Here is a 12615-nt window from a genome sequence, read left to right as displayed (position 1 = left end):
TTAGTTTGAAATTTTTAAGAAAAGCAAAATCAAAAGTTTTGACAAAATTTAGACTTCCTGACAAAAATTTCAACAAACAAATCTAAAATTCTATTGGAATTCTGATAACTAATTTCAAAAGTGCAAATGTCTTGATTAATTTGGTACCTAATTGCTTTAAATAAAAGTGGGCCAAAATGCAAACCATTTATAGTATTTGCATTGTCCCAAGCATGAGAAAAACACTTTGAAATCACGCTAGTGGCACCGCCAGACAAATCGGCGTCTTTTTTCGCCGCGGTATTGTATGGAGATGCGCGCCATGAATTGCAAAGCAGAGGCCCGACAATGGACCGTTGCGGCGCGCCGCCATAAAAACAAAAATTCGAGTGATAGTCGTCGTGTGAAACTGGTTTCAGCGACAATTTCCGAGAATCTTTATAAAAACTAGTTATTAGGTCAAGATTTTCGAATTTTCTTTTAAGCACGTTTTGTTACGGTCGATTCGAACATGTTTAGTGGCACGAAGCGGGAAATTAACTAAACAAAAAGTGTTCTCTTCAAGCATTTTGCATAAAACGGATGTTTTACGATGATATGAATGCAAAGAAATCGTTGATAGTACAAGCGAAAAGAGTAGACGGTCGATTTGTACCAGTTAGGTGGGTTTACGGCTTCCTTTTTCATAGAAAACTTTGCATAATTACCACGACCTTTGCTGTATTCTCGATGGCGAAAAGCATGTTAAAAATCATCGAATTGTGATAAAACAATGAGATAAGAAGCAGGATTTGAGGAAAATTCTAGAATATTTAGTACAAATGGTTGATGGACAGTTACGTGTCCTGTTTGCCGCTATTTGCTCTTCTTCAAGGCAGTTTCAAGGATGGCAGAGAGCTGATTTCAAAATAAATTTCAAAATTTTTGTAGCTATCAATGAAATTACAAAATTTTAAAGAATTCATCTGAAACGCTTACTTATTACCATTTTAAGTTATTTTATTTGCGTTTACTTGACAAAGTTTATGTTTAATTTTGTATATGTTATAAAAGGAAAAATGAACAAAACTTAATAAACCATTCTCTTTTATTTCTAAACTTATTTCAAACACCTGGAACTTTAGGTTAAACGATTGGAACATTTTACGTTAAAAGTTGTTAGAAAAATGTGGATGTATCTTAATTTTATTTTTCATATTTTAATAACTTGTCCTGGAATTTACAAAAATGGCTAAAAATACTAAATTTTATTGAGAGTAAAATAAAAAAAATTATCTAAGACATTGATAGATACTAATTTAATCCATCGCCTAAAATTATTTTCAACTATACAGCGTGTCTTAAAAATAAGTTACAATACAAACTGTGTTTTTTTAAATGAAACACCTTATGTTTCTTAGCGTTTTTGGATGTAGATTTTTATGACAATGTTTTCAAGCTAAACTTTTATTGGTTGATTTTGCTTAATTTTAAAAATAAGACGGTTTTTTGACGAAAACATGCACTTTTAAAAAATTTATTACACAAAAACTAAGACATCTAGAAATATCTTTTACTACCGCAAAAAAGAAGGTACAAGCTATAAAGTTGTAACATTTTTTTGTGTGTTGCATTTGCAAAGATAAAAAAAATGAAGGCGTTTGTTAAAAGTTCAGTAACTTTAAAAAATTAAATAGAACACCCTATTTATTGTTTTTGCATAATCTTTTAGATTATTAAATTGTCTTTCTAAAATTGTTTTCTTTTAAGTGTTTATAAACAATAACTAAAAAGATATTTAACGTTAAACATTAAAAAAATAATTTCTATTGTTTCAGTAGCCAAAAACTACAGTTGCACATGAGATGGATGAAATATCACTTAATAATCACATTTGTGTTAAACTGAATCCATTATAAATAAAATAATTTGAATTTCAGTATTTATAATGACTTTTACAATGTCTGGAGAAATCAACTACAATTAATATTGAATGTTAAATATCTTTTCATTTATTAATACTAGACATTAAAAGTTTATTTTTTAGATAGACAATTTACCAATCTATTAGACGCAAGAATCAAAAATTGGATGTTCCATTTAAATTTTTTAAGTTATTTAAGTTTTAACAATCTTCTTAATTTATTAATCTTTACAAATGCAAAACACTAAAAAATTGCTACAGCTTTACATTTTGTACTTTCTTCTTTGCAGAAGTAAGAAAAAGTTTGTTCTAGCTGTCTTAGTTTTTGTGTAATAAAAAGTGCATGTTTACGTCAAAAAAACGTCTTATTTCTAAAACTAAGCAAAATCTACTATTTAAAAGTTTAGAGTAAAAACATTGTTTTAAAAGGCTATATCCATAAATGTATTAAAAAAAAACACAAGTTTGTATCGTAACTTGTTTTTGGGACATGCTGTATGTTAATATGTCTAGATTAGTAAATATTTATTTATATGTCCTATACATTTTTTTTAAATTTTACCATTTAAAGGTCACTAATAGACTTTTTCAACTCGCTGGGACATCCTGTATATTAAACTTATGGTAAAATGTGATTTTTTTTTATTTGTTTCTCTAAATTAAAATCATAATTTAAGATGCACTTAGATTTAATTTTTAATTTAAAAATTTAATTAAATATTTTAAAGACCAGTAAGTAAGGTAAAACTCAAAATTTTGAGTTTCAAATTCGTAATTTCGATTTCTTGCGCTTAAATTATGTTTCTTTTCTTTTTTTTTTATGTTAATGACAAAGTTACAATCATAAATTGAAAATTTTTCACGTTCAACTTCCAAATTCTGACATTGGCATACTTAAAAACATTCTAAGAATTTAAAGAAACCATCAAAAAATAATTTAGTTTTAAAATGTTCTGAATAAGAAAAAAGATAACATTTTAGCTTGAAACGGCCAAATTTTTCGTGCGTTCGCAGAGTATGTATTCTAATGTCATCTTGTTCAAATACGATTTTTTCCTGGGCAATTAGGTTTAGCACATTTACTTTAACATTTCCTGTTTTTATAGTGGGAAGTCGAGTGTGCAAATATAATTTCACAGTTTGCGTTTCGAGCTCATAAAAAAGGAAAAACGTGAGAGAACAAGTCTGTTGTCAAATGTGTCCAAGCTTGTGGTCTGTGTGGTCTCCTCCGTCCTGAAACTGTTCAATTAGCCATAGAAAATCGTCTATTTCTTCCATAAATCGAAGCAGATAACATAAACGGTATAATTATTCACTTAGTCAAACAATACGTTTTACGCATAATGAATGTATTTTCCGTTGGGATGAATGAGATGTAATTACGGCTATAAAATATCGTGAGCTTTCAATCCGGTTTTGTAGTTTATTTAATTGACGTACGTAGATGCACGGTGCAACTCATTAACATCCACATTTCAGCGTGGTTACTCGTCGTCTCATTTTGCAATGTTGGATGGAACACCATTTGAATAATTAATAAGTGTGTGCTTATTTAATTGAATACGAGTGAGGAGGTAATGGTGGAAGCAGCGCGAGACAATAATTAGCGGAGTGGTTTACAGATAAGCAAATGACAGATTCTTGTGCCACTGACGTACGCCTGTCAAAGCAATTAGCTGGAGTGAGAGCTTGTTACAAAGCAAAGAGACGATTCAAACTTTCTAAAAGACCATACAAACAGTTATTTTATCAACGATTTTAAAAACCACAATGAAAATAACCATTTTACACAGTTTCTAGTCCAAGGACCTAATATTTAGCGAGACTAACATGTTTTTAACAATTTCCCATTTTAGAAGGTACTAATGGACCAAAATTTTGGACAGAGTTAACCTCATTTTAGTCTCTTACAACTCATTTCTTTGCAAAACATTATTGTTAATACTGCCTTGTTTGACAGTAATATAAAGTCTATACAATAGGCCAAAATCGTGAACTTGTCAAAATGGTAAATTTCGGTAGATGACGCGCGTGTCACGCTCCAAAGGAAACTGTAATTAGTGAAATTTGAAAATTTGCAGGAAATCAAATGTGACAATTGTTGACATATTTAATCAAATATTGATCAATAGTAGTGGTATCAATAGTATCATTGTTTCAGACATTACATTATAATTCTTAAAATGCCAAGTTTACCAACTTCCTGTGTTCCAAACTGTGGACTAGGGGAGAAAGCTGTACGACAATAAACTTGAAAAACTAAAGAAAATGCAGAAATAAATTGACAGTGTAGTGAACATTAAGTCAGATACAAAGGACTTAGAACCAAGGATTGTGTTTTTACTTGAGCAAATTTAAAATTATTCCCTAAAAAACCTAAGATGGTCTGAGGTTACAGTACGTCATTGTATTACCTGGAGGTACATTTCTCCAAAAGGTTATGAATTTGCAAGAAGTCATTTTTTAAAAACTTCATCCAAAATTATTTTAAACAGATATATCGAAAATTCTCAAGGAGTTTTCTCAAAGCAAAAAAAAAGTAGTAGAGAATAATAGAGAACCAATAAAGATTAAAAATAACTATCTAACCCAAATGTAAATCTTTATTTTTTTAATAAATAAAATTATATTTGCTTATAAAATGTTACAATTTTTGATGTTTTTGGTCTAGTTCTTAGAAAAAATTACATTCAACAAAAAAATATTACACAACCCATAAACACAAAAGTAAATTTTTGTATACAAAAATTTATCAAGATTTCAAACCAAAGTAGACAGATTCCCCGGACTCGTCGCTCCCCCAACGGTCATTTTTTTGACATTGGATAGCTTTTTATTCCTGTCAATTAACGCAGACGACGTTACGAAGCAAAGAGATGATTCAAACTCCCTAAAGGACCATACAAACACATAATTTTACTAACGATTTTAAAAACCACAAAGAGAATTACCATTTCACACAGTTTCTAGTCCATGGAACTAATATTTAGCGAAGTTTTTAACAATTTCCCATTTTAGAAGGTACTAATAGACCAAAATTAATTAATTGTTGTTAATTGATTGTTCTTGATAAAAATGACTTTGCTTTTTTAACTTAAAACTGTTTCTTTGAGTTCTCATTTATTAAAATTATGTTTTCCACAAACATTTTAGTCCAAAATCAAGATAAATATGAACTTTTCTTTCCACTGAGTCAGAATAATGAAGTTTTCAGATTTGCTCGTTTCAGGTCAAGCAAAAAAATGTTTTTCCTTTGCAGTTTTGGCATAAAATCAAAGACAAGAATTTTTTCCTCTTGTAAACTCAATGCAGGGATATACCTACTGTAAAACTTTACCAAGAAGACATCCCTCTATTTTATCAGTTGGTTTTAAAAACGATAAATTTATTTAAGTAACTTGCTTATATTTTTGAATACGAGTATTACCTACTACTAATAACATTATTAAAAAATTAGATTCAATACCATTATTAAAAAATTAGATTCATAATTATTCAACTACTCAAAGCAGGATTTTCTCAATTCTCTCAAATTTTGCAAAAACAAAGTTGAAAAGTCAAAATACATTAAGGTAGAAATGACAAAACATTAAAGCTTAAGCTCTTAAATTTTACGGTGCAAAAAGTATTTTTTAACGTTTTGAATTAAAAAAGTAAATTCTTAATTTTGTGGAAAAAAATTGTCAATAAATTTTTCTTATTAAATGTTTTAAAATAGTAATCTTTGTTTTCAATAACGTTTAAAAAAATGATTTTTCTTTAAATATTGAACAAATAATGAAAAAGTCGATAATTACATATCTTCAAGCGTCGATTATTTTAAGATTCAAGAGTTTTTTTGTAAGTATTTTAAGAAATCCCCGTATTTTATTTGCATTGTAAAGCAAAAAAAAAAAGATTTAAACTTGTTATCACAGGAATAATGTGACTATTTAGAAATTTGTTGCTTGATGATAGCAATGGTTTGCCGAAACATGTTTCTTTTTGAATAAACATTTTGACTTTTTTCATCCACTTAAAAACTATGTATCAAATTAATCATAAAATTGAGTTTTAGAGGTGTGTTGTCATATTTGAAATCTTTCACTTTTTTTGGTAAACAAAAACATTTCTATTGAAACTTTATTTGAAATTTGGTAGTACAGTAAATTCTTACCTTTGTAGTATTTTAGTACCAAGTAATTAAAAAAAGTACAAAAACTAAAATAAATCCCCCCACTGAATCTTGTTTTTTCTTCTTTTTTACAAACAAGATTTTATTTTGTCTAAATTATTTAGAAAATGGGATCCAAATTCAAGATCTATTGAAAATTACAATTGTAAAACGAATAAAATCAGTTCCATTGATATAAGTACTTGCATTATTACAATTTTTCATTATATTTTCTTCAAGTGTCCTAGTTTTTTACATCGGCTTTAGTAAAGTAAAGTTCCCAAAGTAATGTCTGAGAAAAACCGCTTAACGAGTACATACCTCCATACAATGAGCAAGGAGTGAAAAATTACAGCGGAAGCTTATAAAGATTAAGCCTAAGAAAGAGAGGTCAGAACAATAAATCAACAATGAGAATATTAATGAACTAATTAAAAAGACTTCGCGATTAATTTCTATAGAATACCACAGCTGGTTCAACCAAAACCTCTTTTTTGCTCATACACCAACCTAAGAAGGAAAAATTTCGCATGAATTTTTTGCCTCATCTAACCGCAAAGCTTCACTCAATCCCAGCCCCTCCTCATGAATGAATCCCGTTTACGTAATTATCAGCGCAATTAAAATATTTGGGCGGTGAGTTCCAAGAAGAGCGACCTCACGCGCGTTTCCTCTTATTTCCGGCCGAATTTTCGGCGTGAATTACGCCCAAACACGTGTACAATGTAGGCAGAGTTCGCGTGTGTTCGGGGACAGTGGAGACGATCCACATGACCGTCATTCCAGCGGCTGCCGGCCCCCGGGGCTCCGGCCATGGTTATTGACACCGGACTGCCGCACTGGGCCTCCGACCATGCTTGGTTGCGCATATGACGGCTGTACTGTTATTTTAATTAGGAGAGAGCCCTAAGATGGGCAAGGGGCCCAAAATTTTATAATTGGGTACTCTACATTTTTCATTTGTCGACTAGACCTAGTGGCCAGGGTGATATACAGAACTTGCGCCCCAAAGTAAAATGTCAAGGTAAGATACCAGGAAAATTTTTCACTTTGACTATTTATTTCTGTTGGAAAAGTAATTTTCCAAGTTTCACAAATTTTGACAAAATCTGATAGTGTGAGGTTAAGAAGGGACGAGCGGCAAAGCCGTGAGCCCCCCCTATAAATTTTGACAAAATCTGATAGTCTCCAATAGTCTCCCCCACTGTCTTTTGCAACACGATGTTTTAAAAAAGTTTCGAATGACATTTTTTAAATTTAAGCATTTCTTCAAGAAACTAAATACAGGGTGATGAAACAGGCGCGCCCTTTTTTATTGAAACATTGTGACCATCATTCCAAAAATAGTCTAAATATATTCTTTTTAAAATTTAAACAGTTTGTCTAACAGCACAAAGCGGCAATATTGCACAAATTTCTTTCACTAAAAAACTATTTCACTCAGGTATTTTTCGTATTTAGGAAACCTTTTTGACTTTAATCGTTCAAATTTCTCAGAACAAATAACATTAAAAATTATTTTTTTTGTTGCTACCGTTTCCAATAATTGAATATTGCTTGGACATTTTCTGTATCCTAGGATATTTGCAATGTTGCAACATTGATCAATTTTCTTTGGAGCCAAGAAATGGTATCCTAACATCTTCAATAAAGTTTATTTCAATAGACTTTTTACACATTTTCTTCAAGAACACCTTCAACAGTATCAAAATCTAGACTTTAACAATGAAATTATTTTAAAACTGTTAATTATATAGATTTCTCTTTTCTAAAAAGGAAAGTCTATATCTTACTGATAAGAGCACAAATCAAATTTTGGTCTTCGAATTCGTCTTTAATAAAAGATCACTTATAACGTGTGGGTTAACACGGGCGCCTTTTTTTCAACATACTGTATTGTTTAAACCGGTATTTAGGCACTTTCTTAGTCTCCCCCACTGTCATTTGCAACACGATGTTTCAAAAAAGTCTTGATTGGCATTTTTTAAATTTAAGTATTTCTTTAAGACATTAAAAATGTTTTTTGCAAGTCTAGAAATTTTTTAATCTAGTACATCTGACACTTTCTTAGTCTGCCCCAACTGTCTTTTGTAGCGCCATGTTTTGAAAAGTCTCGATTGACACTTTACTAATAAAAATGAAACTTTTGATCAAATCCGACAGGATTTGACCACATTCACTATTATATCTTAGTATCTTACTAAAACGTGATAGCTCTAACGCTCTCTACTCGTGTAAAAATTAATTAACCATCTCTCTCGCGCAAAATAGCATTTGTTTTTGGAGAAGGGACCACAGAGCAATTTTGTTAGAAACTATAGCAAAAAATATCAAACTTTAGACAATAAACGATGATGAAAAATGAAAATTCAATCCAGTCTTTACTGCAACAGATGGGTTATTTTCGTTAATTAATATTATTTGGGCCAAAAATTTAAAATCTAAAATTTACGCCAAAAACGATGTAAAACCCTGGTCGTAGTTAGGTAGCGATTTGTGAAGCGTTGTTTAAAACTATAAGAGCCCAACATAAAAGAAATTTGGCCAAGTAATCTGTAATTTAATTTATTTTTTTTAATTTGGGGTTATGACATGAATTTATTATTTCCATCGACGTAACAAAAACTAGATGTACCCACTGAACTAACAAAAATAGATTTTCAGTTTATTAGCAGAAAAATTGTGAAAATTCAATAATTTAAAAATTGAATTGAATTATATAAAATATTTACAAATCAGATAGTATGGGGTCTAGAAGGAGGCGAAATAAAGTAAAATAAATATAAATAATTAAATAAATATAAATTTAAATGTCATAAAATAAATGGTAAAATTTTTTGAAAGATAGAATTTTATTTACGTTTTTCCCATGTTCTTGGTATCTTATCTTACTTGAAATTTTTCCCTGGGGCCCGAGTTCTGACACAAAATGTGTCACTCGGGGACTCTAGATTAGCTTGAAAGTGTAGTAGACTTTTTATGAATGAATTATTTATTCACAGTTCAGGTTTAGTGGAGCGGAGTGTGTTATTTGCAAGATTATGAGGTATATTCGTCTCATTAAAAAATGCCAAGACTATGACATGGTTTATAAAATTAGTTTGGCAGAAAATTTTTGCCGATTTTTCATAATTGAGTGTTGTATTGAAAAATTTATGAAAGAATAGTTTGGAAAACAGTTAGAAAGTCAAAAGTGACACACATTAATTAAAAATGTCACGTTCTGCATGTTTTACATTATTGTGTCCACTTGAATTTGTTTTTTAGTTTAGAGAGGTAAAGAAAGTTGCAAAAATGTCTTATTAATGAGATAAGATTTAGGTCTGATTGTGAAGATTAGATATTCCGTTCTAATATACAAATATTCTGATCGTTCTGAGACATGAAAGAACAACTAATAGCAGAAAGACAATTTCTTCTTCTTTTACAAATAATTTATTGTCAGTTCAAATTTTGAATAAATACTATTGTTATTGTTACTATTTATTACGCATGCATTCTTTACAGTTTGAAATAAAAAAAGTCTAAGAGAAAATATTTCTTTATATTTAAAACACCTAAAACAATTTTTACAAAATAGAGTGATAAATAATAAAACAAAACATAATACGAGTATTTTTAGAATATTTTTCATTACTTATTACTACTCAAGAGTTTGAGTTAAAAATTAAAATTAATTTTTTATAAAACATGCAGAAAAAGTTGCTTAAGTATCTGGTAATAAAATTAGTCGAAATTGTACATAGAGTGACTAGTGGTATAATAGTATATTATGTAACTAGTGCTACAAACGCCACTTTAGACATGAGTTTTAATAAAACGAATGCCTAGAGAAGTTTATACACGTGTTACATACTATACTTTTTCTACGAGCACCACAAAAAATTTACTTAAATTAAAAAGGTATTTTTTAGAACGAAAATTAAAAACATGTGTTTCTCATTTAAATAATACAATATAAAGCAAATATATAGCAAATGTTTACAAAGGTTCAATGATTTATAATCACAAATGCAGAAAATTGTAATTTTATAACAAATATTTACAACAAATTCTATAAAATTCAAAGTTTTGGCCAAAAAATGATCCAAAAAGCTCTAATCCAAAAAGTGTGAGACCGCTTACCAGACCCCCACGAGATATTTTTTGCAGACTACAAAAAATTTTAAACTAGTAAAATACAATCATATTGCCTAAGAAAAGATTAATTTTTGTAAGAAAAAAATATCAAGAATAAAAGACTTTAAAGAAGTTGAAAGACTAGAGCTGAAGAAAAAGACCCGATGTATTTCTCCCTACTTTTATATAAAGGTGTTCCATTTTTATCGTTACAAATTTAACCAGATGATAGAATATTCACTTTTAAGATAAAAGTTTCCTATAAATATATATCGAAAAATGTTATATAAGGAAGCCACGTCCCTTGAAAGGGGTGCATCTTTTAAGGGATTTTTGGTAAAAAGTACCCTAACTATTTTGGCGGTTGGTTTTTGCCACTTGCAGCCACAAAATTCTAAATTTCATAGTTTTTCACAAAAAAGTGGTCTCTTTTGTTTTTTCGATAAAACTTACCGTTTTTGAGTAAAATCAGTTTACAATTTATCTTACAGACCATAAAGAGGATAAAAATTAAAAATTAAATTTGTTTTACCGTTTAAGAGACCTGTGATTAAAAATTTCAACAACTGATCTTTAAATTCGTTGAGGTGTTTAAAAATAATCAGCTGTACCAACTCTTGTAATTTTATCAATTCTGCAATAATGGGAAAACCCCATTAAAAACGCATCTCTTGCAGAGGGTGTAGCTCGCTTACGTAACATTTTTTGATACATGTTCATAGGAAACTTTTGTCTTAAAATTGAATATTCTATCACCTGTTTAAGTTTGTAACAATAAAAACGGAACACCCTGTATATTCAGACCCTACACGGGATGTGTCGGAACTCGCGGCCCTGAGAAAAATTTCAAGTAAGATAAGATACTAGGAACATGGAAAAAATTCTAAATTCTATCTGTTATTTTTTTTTTTTGTAAAGACTAAAGTCTCGGTTTAGAAAATATTTCGCGTTATGAACGTTCCACCGAATTTATCAAAATTACTAAAAATACGGAGTTAAGTTACCGCTTGAAGAAAAACTGTAAATTGGTTCTGAAATAATGGAAAATCTTGTCAAAAAATTACTGTGTAAATAAGCATTGCTCATGAACTCACGATGTATATTTAAAATCCTACAAAAACTTTGAATGTATTTTTTTTATTAAAATAAAGAAATGTTTGATGTCATTTGGTTTAGGGAATTCGGGAGTCACAAAGGCTAACGCCAAAAAATGCTAAAAAGTTAAATGTCAGCATATTCAAATGAGGGTCAACGTATCAAAAATAGTTTAGAGACGTGTAAAAACGTGCTAACCTCAACACTAAATTGGCTTTGTTTCGTCGAGAAATTCAGCAAAACGGTTCCTGAAATAAAGCTCCACCTGTCCACTTCTTTGTCTCGCTTTTATGTTTCATGTATTGTTAGAAGCACTATTAGTGAAGCAGAAGCAATAAAACCGGAACATTTTGTAAGACATTTTGTTTTATTCGTGTGATTTATCGACCAGCCTTTCGCATTTAAAATCTGTTACAAAGTAATTTCTTCGTGCTTTATTAATTCCTTGAATCGTGCAGAATTTTTCCAAACACAAATGAGCTTCCGACTTAATTGAAGTGCAATGAGACGGAATTGTGGAAATAATTGATTATGTTCATTACCTCATAGTGTGTCAGTAACGGAAACTGGGCATGGTTTATTAAACGCAATTTTCAAACGTATTTCGGCGGATTATCACAAAACAAATACAAGAGTGCAAAAAACTGCTTGAGTATGCATCATCATCAATAACAATAATTAGATTTGTTTGATGTAAATATTAATATTGAATTTAACGACCAGGTGTCTACATAAAACCCAGCTAAATTTATGTAAATGCGATTCAAATATAAACAAAATGAATTGACAAATATTAAGCAGAGCGAGGTGATAAGGGCCGAGAATTTTCAATTACCCACATTTTTTCATCGAAATATTTCTAGAATCTGTGTTAATAGTCCAACTATGTGTCGAGTCCTTCACTCTCCATTCCTGAATCGAAAAACAATGACAAATCGTCCACAGTAACGGCATTTAGTGATGCTTGACTTGCTCAACACTTTTTCCCTTTTAAATAAAATGTAGGGTTTGTAGATAAAAGAGAGAAACGTTTCTTTAATACGAGAAATAAAAAAAGACAACGGTAAATGGGATGCTGGTCATTTATTATATTTTATCATTTTGGTTGGAGCAAGCATTGATTGATAAGTCAAAATAAATAATTACCGAAAGAAATAAATGTTACTGTTTGATGGCAGATAGAAAAACTGTGAGAAGATCATTATGGTAATGAGAATGGACGAGGAAATTAATGACTATATCAACGTTTGGGAGAAATGTGGAATTTTGACGAAAAAACTGAGCAAAAACGTGCTCATCAGCGAAACGGAGTAAGTACCTAATTGTGGTAAAGCCAAAAAATGTCAAAAGATTCCCACGAACTTAA

At 30.1% G+C, this 12615-nt stretch overlaps 1 protein-coding gene across 2 annotated transcripts in view; it reads right to left on the bottom strand.

The window, feature by feature from the left end:
• LOC123009844 overlaps positions 1-12615 on the bottom strand; it is a 32385-nt gene that overhangs the window by 16698 nt on the left and 3072 nt on the right. The gene's annotated exons all lie outside the window — the stretch shown is intronic.

Source organism: Tribolium madens, unplaced genomic scaffold, assembly GCF_015345945.1.
Source record: "Tribolium madens isolate multiple individuals breed KSU strain unplaced genomic scaffold, Tmad_KSU_1.1 Scaffold_7;HRSCAF=85;Tcas5.2_LG10, whole genome shotgun sequence".
Lineage (NCBI taxonomy): Eukaryota > Metazoa > Arthropoda > Insecta > Coleoptera > Tenebrionidae > Tribolium > Tribolium madens.
The sequence above is the reverse complement of the archived record's forward strand: the minus strand, read 5'-3'. Positions and strand labels throughout refer to the sequence as shown.